Raw genomic sequence first — 7359 nt, 5'->3', positions numbered from 1 at the left:
GATTGAGTTCTGTTCACTACATCAAAAGTTACAGATATACGAAACGACAAAATAATAGGACCACTATCAGATTACCATCACCAAAGGATATTTGAGAGTATCTGATACTTGATGATTGATAAACAAGTACTAAAATTAAGGATGCCATTTAAACTTGGGGACATTTTTATTGAATTGGCAACAAATAACCATCATAAAAATCTGGTGTTAGAATTTTGTCGCACCGTATATCTGTAACTTTGGAAGTAGTGAACAGAACTCAATCAATTTAAAACAAATCAAAATTCCCGTAATTCGAAGTCGGCTGTCAAAATTTCAGCCAAATCGGTTTACTAGAAACCGAGTACCATATCGTCAAACTTGGCCATTTTGTATGAAATAGGACCGCTGGTCTTATTGTTTTGTCCGACACTGTATATATATATATATATATATATATATATATATATATATATATATATATTTAAGATGCCTCATTTAATCAGTTGTGTGCATATTTGCCACAAATTAAGATTAGGGTTAATGCTTACTATACCCTGTATTCCCCACCAAAGTCATATGTTTTAACTGTCCTTTCGATTACATTGGCTTCAGTAACAAAAGTCCATCAATTCGGACATAAGCAAATGGGGGAAATCAATTCATTCATGAGGCGACAACAAATCAGGGCAAATTGGGGTAAAATGTACAGCTATTTGTACCCTCCCGTGAATGATTCTAAACCTTATCGATAAGCTGTATTTGTATATATAAAAAAATATCAAGGGCTTCATGTACTGCAACCAGTACATTACAAAACAATAGAAAAAATGTCATCATTCAGGAGTTTTAGGGGCATGTAGGGCAAAATAGGGAAAATATCTTCCATTTATGCGCATGATAGTTGTTAGCTTCCAATTGTAACTTAAACTAATTTCAACGTGCCATTACAGTATATTACAGTTCTTATAAATACATTTTAAATCTCATTCTTCTATGATAATAGGGCAAAATAGGGCAAATTGGACAACTACTGAAGATGATTCTGGTGATAACAGATCAAGCGCTTTTTGTTTATGCAAACAAAAAATAAATTCAAATCAGTAACATTAAAAATCCATTCATAATCATGTAAAATTCACAATTTTAGCAGTTGTTGGGGCATATGGGGCAATATAAGCATTTAAATGGATCTTTCATACATGTTTATGATTTCTAATAACCTCTAATTACACCTGCAGCTATTTCCAATGATCCACAGTCGTGTTAGTTGTTTGAAAGTGAATTTTGATTCTCTTTTTGTATGAAAAAAGGGCAAAATGGGGCAAAATGGACCACTTCCCGTGCCGTGCGGTGAATGAAATTAGCACCAATCGTTTTCTCGTGATTTTTTACGTCAGAAATGGTCAACTTCACGTACCGAAACCAGCGGCGTTAAAAGATCCGTTTTTCGGGTCGATTTTTCCCACTGTGCAGTGAGTGGTTGAAACCGCAAAAAAAAAAACACGATCGTGGGCACTTTGAGTATGAAATTGTAATAATAATAATAATGTTTGCAAAGTTGCTACTTTTAATAAGTATTGTTTTTTAATAAGTTTACTCAAAAGTAAGATAAAAATATACTTTTCAAAAAGCCAAGAAAACTAAATGGTGTCTTCGGAAAAGTTGTAGATAATATCATGCAGAAAAATATTGCCAAATTCTTTTTTGTTCTATCTATTGAAATATGCGATATATAATAAATTTAGTGTAAACAACCCCTTCAAACCTTGAAAAACCATTAAATCCTTTATATATTACATGCATGTTGTTTTCATGGCTTCTGAGGTTCTGAACACTTTTTCAGTATGTTATTATGCATCTTTTTTCTGAAGACAGTGTTGCTATATTTTTATTGTTTCTACGTCATTTTTCAATTTTTCGATGAAAAATAGCCCTTTTTTATAATGAGACATTTGGCAAGGTTGCAAAAAAGTAAAAGCATAATGGAACGTTGAATTAAAATGCTATCTTATTGCCGATCTACGCATGTCTGTCCCACAACTGAAATTCTACGCATAACAATCCCACTATACAATTTATGAGCAAAATCAATGTATTACACATTTTTAGTTACTTACTTTATTTAATAGCATGAATATTTCAATGTTATTCCTTTTTATGTTGGCTTTACGTTCCAGCTTGAACAGAGTTGAGTTGATCAGTTAGTAAGTCCGTAAGTTAGTGAGTTGAAAAATGTGTGAGTTGGCGAGTGAATTGATGAATGAGTGAACTGATGTGAATTGGTGCATGAGAGTTGCTGAATGAGTAATTTTAGAAATGAATGTGGTAATGGTGAATTGTTTTCCGAGTGAGCAACCAAGGAAGTTAATTTAAGATTGGGTGACTTCGTGAAGGATTTTGTGAGTGACTGTGTATGTGAGTATGTGTGTAAGTTAATAAGCGAGTGAATTAATAAGTGTGATATATGCAAGAAGTGAGTGGTAAATTTGGTGACTAAAAGAGTTCAAGAAAAAGTGAGTGTGAATAGGATGAGGAGTAAGTGAGTTGGTAAGTGAGTTTTTGGCAGAGTGTGCTAATGAGTTGGTAAGCAGAGTTTAAAATTTTCATTTTCAGTGAGTGAAATTCAACGTGAATTTTGAAAATACTCAACTAGGGGATCAAAATAAAATTCATTTTGGTGAATGATTTTTTTCACCTATGCATTCATTTTTCTGTCACTGACAATTTTCACTGAGAAATATAACTGGACCGTAACTCCCGATTATACTTCCAATCACCACAAAACTTGTGAATAGTAGTTTATTAGAATATTGGTTATGTTCTCTATTTGTCCATTAAGTCGGATTGTGCGTCTGTTAACAGAAATTGGACATTTTACGACGTGCGAAAAAATATTCGTGACAGAGAATTGAATTAAAAAAGAGAGGCATTCAGCTGACAATGAATGTGGCCAAACACGAATGAAAAAAAATGAGAATGTCAATCTTCACTTTCAATCTTCGATTTTTTTACTCTCTGTTGGTAAATAAACTAATGAATAAATGAATTAGGCATAAAGTGATTTGATGAGCGGATGAATAAATTTTGTGAAGTGAGCTTGTGACTATAAGGATTAGCGAGTAGGTTTTCCATATCGAAACGAAACAATGTGTAAGACAACGTGGTTAAATATCTCAGCCTACTGTTCAATCACAATAACCGCACCAGCCAGGAATCGAACGGTTAACATTATTTACGTAGTCAGCACTAAAGCGGTGCAGCATGATAATCCAGAGTTGTTGATTGGATCCCTTTGCGTTTAAACCAATGAAATGATGTCTCCATGCTAACGTACACAAGCACAGAACGTTTGAATGGATGGGATCCATACTGCCAACCGATCTCACAGACATTGTTTTTGTGCTGCACCGTTTCATTGCTGAAAGAACGCCGGCCATCAGATCCGAGGTTTGAACGCATTGATACAAGTTATGCTAACTACTGCAACAATGCATGGGGGCATGGAGATCATCACCATGTTACGGTATGCCTTACCTATAAACAATGATGCAAATTATCACCTCACGAATGCTCAATCAACTTATCAATTGTATTTTTATCGCTTGCGATTGAACTGTGCACTGCTCAGCGATGACCAGAGGCAAAGAGGTGGCAAAATGAACATGATGTAACTCACGAACGATTTTGCACACATCTGTCAGTGCCGCCACATGCTCACCCGAACAGCCGAACAACACCGAATGGGTTGGTTTTAGAAGCTACGGCACGAACACTCGACACGCACACAGGAGCAACATTCGCATGTACCGACACAACACCAATAACGTTTCCAGCCTGCGATGCTTCGCGATAAACTGATCGAAAAGCATCGATGAAAAGCGATGAAAAGACAGGCTTGGCTAAAACGCAACAGCTCAACGGCGAAAAGGAGCAGCAAATAATGTTGATCAGCGTTGAGTCTGTTTGTGTGTTATTCGTACGGGAGGTTGGTTTGATAAAACGAGGAAGGGTGAAAACGTATTCGTTGTCGTAAGCGAATCGCATCAAATCGCGAATGTTTTCACTAAATAGCAAGCTTGCCTATAAATTGCACTCGGATTTTTTTAAATGATTAATGCCATCCTCATCGATCATCTTTCGTGGCCATCATTATTATTCACGCACACACACGCTTACTCATTAATTGATTCCACTGACTTACTTTTTACTTACACATTTACTCCCTTACTTACTAAAGGGCTTACTAACTTACTAACTCAATCAATCACCCGTTCACTCTCATACCAAATCACTCACTCATTTAATTATAACCTCCCTACATCACTCATTAACTCACTTACAATGTTATTCACTAACAGGCTCACTCAGCCACTGGTTCATTAACTAACTAGCTCACTCACTCACACACTTGCTTATCTGCTCACTCACTTGTCAAATCACTCACTAATCAATATTTCGACTCACGACATTACTCGCCAACTCATTACATTACTCACAAACGGGCTCACTCACTTACTAACTCACGCACTTAGCAATTCGCCCACTCAATATATTATAAACTCACTAACTCATCCATTTACTCATTTTTTACTCACACATTCACTCACTAACAACTTCAATCACTAACAGGCTCACTTACTCACTAATCCACAAACGCACTATAAGCTCCTCACTCACTCATTTACACATAAAATTGTCAGCAAACTACATTACTCTTTAACTCACTATATTTATCACTTTCTCATTAACTCATTCATTTACTCACTAAAAGGCTCACTAATTCACTCGTTTATTCACTAACAGGCTCACTTACTTGCTCACGTCCTCATTATTTCACTTATTTACTCACACATTCACTCACTAACAAGCTCACCCATTCACTAACTCACTAGCTCGCTCAGATACTTATTAGTTCACTACTTCACTAAATCACTCACTCGCATTTTTATTCAACAACCCAACTTTCTAACTTACTAATTCTTAAACTCACTATCTCACAAACTCACCCATTAACTCACTTACTCACTTATTTACCCACTCATTATCTTCCATTCACTCACTTACTCGAGTCCATTAAACGGGGAAACCCCAATTCAGGGTGTCAAGTTACTCGTGCCAAGGAATGAGTGATTGAGGGGATGAAAAAGATGGTCGATCGTTAACGGAGCCTATGGGGTATCTGTAGTATCTGTGCACCACCCCTATCTCAACCAGGCGTCTCAGAATGCTTGGAAGAGTGGACCTAAAAAGGCCGCCCGTCCCGGATCGAAGGGAGCAGGAGGTTGCCTTGCGATCGTTATTAGTAGGTCCTTAGCCACCACATGTTAGGGCAGATCACCTTATACCTTACTGACCTCTGCTGTACATACATAGTAGCCGTCTCTATTCCACTCGGTCCATGGCTGTTTGTCTCCAGTTCCGCACTCTGCGTAGGGTCCGCAGATCGTCCTCCACTTGGTCGACCCACCTAGCTCGCTGAGCTCCACGTCTTCTTGTACCGGTCGGATGACTCTCGAAAATCATTTTAGTCGGGTTGATGTCCGACATCCTGATGACGTAACCCGTCCACCGTAGCCTCCCGATTTTCGCGGTGTGGGCGATGGTTGGTTCTCTTAGCAGCTGATGCAGCTCGTGGTTCATTCGCCTTCTCCAAGTCCCGTCTTCTATCTGCACTCCGCCGTAGATGGTACGCAGCACTTTCCGTTCGACAACTTCATGGGCACGTCGGTCCTCTACACGTAGAGTCCATGTTTCGTGTCCATAGAGGATTATCGGTCTAATCAGCGTTTTGTAGATAGTTAACTTCATGTTACGCCGAACTTTATTCGATCGTAGAGTTCTACGGAGTCCAAGGTAAACTGCATTTCCTGCCACAATGCGTCTCTGAATTTCTCTGCCTGGTGTCGTATCGGCGGTCACCAGTGAGCTCAAGTACACGAATTCTTCAACCTCCTCGATTTCATCACCGTCGATAGAAATTCGAAGTGGCAGGCGCGGTGATTCTTCCCTGGAGCCCTTTGCCATCTTGTACTTTGTCTTCGGCACATTATGACTAATCCGATTCGCCTGGCTTCATTCTTTAGTCGGATGTACGTTTCCGCCAACGTCTTAAATTTACGAGCTATAATATCAATATCATCAGCGAAGCCAAGCAGCTGAACAGACTTAGTTCCACTCGTGTTCATCTCCCCTCTCCTAATTACACCCTCTAAGACTCTAGAACAATGTTGAACAGCAAGCACGAAAGACCATCACCTTGCCGTAGCCCTCTGCGAGATTCGAAGGGACTCGAGAGTGTCCCTGATACTCGAACTACGCACATCACTCGATCCATCGTCGCCTTGATCAGTCGTATCAATTTATCCGGGAATCCGTATTCGTGCATAATCTGCCATAGCTGTTCTCGATCGATTGTATCATACGCCGATTTGAAATCGATGAACAAGTGATGTGTGGGCACGTTGTATTCGCGGCATTTCTGCAACACCTGGCGGATGGCGAACATCTGGTCCGTTGTAGCGCGTTCACCCATGAATCCAGCCTGATATTGTCCCACGAACTGTCTTGCAATCGGTGATAGACGGCGAGATGCCCCTGTACCCTAGTGGATAAAAAGAAGGAAAGGAAGAAAAAGGCTGAGGAACAGGATCGCATGGACACTAGACCAAGAAAAGGTAGGGGTTCAGGTAACAAGCGAGAGAATGACGACGCGCATATCATCAAGATGGAAGAGCCTAAGTATTCGAAAATCTCGAAGGCGATAAGGAGCTATGGATCGTGAAGCAACTCTACAAGCTGAAAGCCTGGACGAGATCACGGATGCGAAAGAGATGGTCACGGCATTGCACAGTGAGAGGTGCAGGTGGCCACCACAGCCGTTTGACTATGAAAAGGTCAGGCCTTGGAACTGGTAACAAAGTCCGTTAAAGTAGGTTATCTCAAGATGTGCTGGTCGATATGTTCACTGGGCATACACGAGAAACACCGGAGGTTTGCTACATGTTTCTTGAATTAAAACACAAGTCGTGGGACTGCAATGGCCCTGACCGAAGCTAGCTTTATGGGCAATGCCACAAACGAATTTGAATGTCCAAACGATTGCTCGTTTGTTGTATGAGCTACCGCTGTCGAATTATTCATGTTATATCGCTGGAAGTGCACTAAAATAGCTGGTTATTTATAAAACAGTTATAAATAGAAGACACGAAATATGAATCGTGTATTATTGTGTATCAAAACACTCGAAATGCTCACCGATATCATCAACTCCTTGTGGGGTAGCATGGAATGCTAAGCATTGATACTAGCGAGCGACCCTTCTCAGCACGTGCTCCCGGTCCGGCGTTGCTTTAATTCTATTTCCTTCCGCAGCTAGGT

This window comes from Aedes albopictus, chromosome 3 (assembly GCF_035046485.1).
Source record: "Aedes albopictus strain Foshan chromosome 3, AalbF5, whole genome shotgun sequence".
NCBI classification, from domain to species: domain Eukaryota; kingdom Metazoa; phylum Arthropoda; class Insecta; order Diptera; family Culicidae; genus Aedes; species Aedes albopictus.
Note: the sequence above shows the minus strand (reverse complement) of the source record.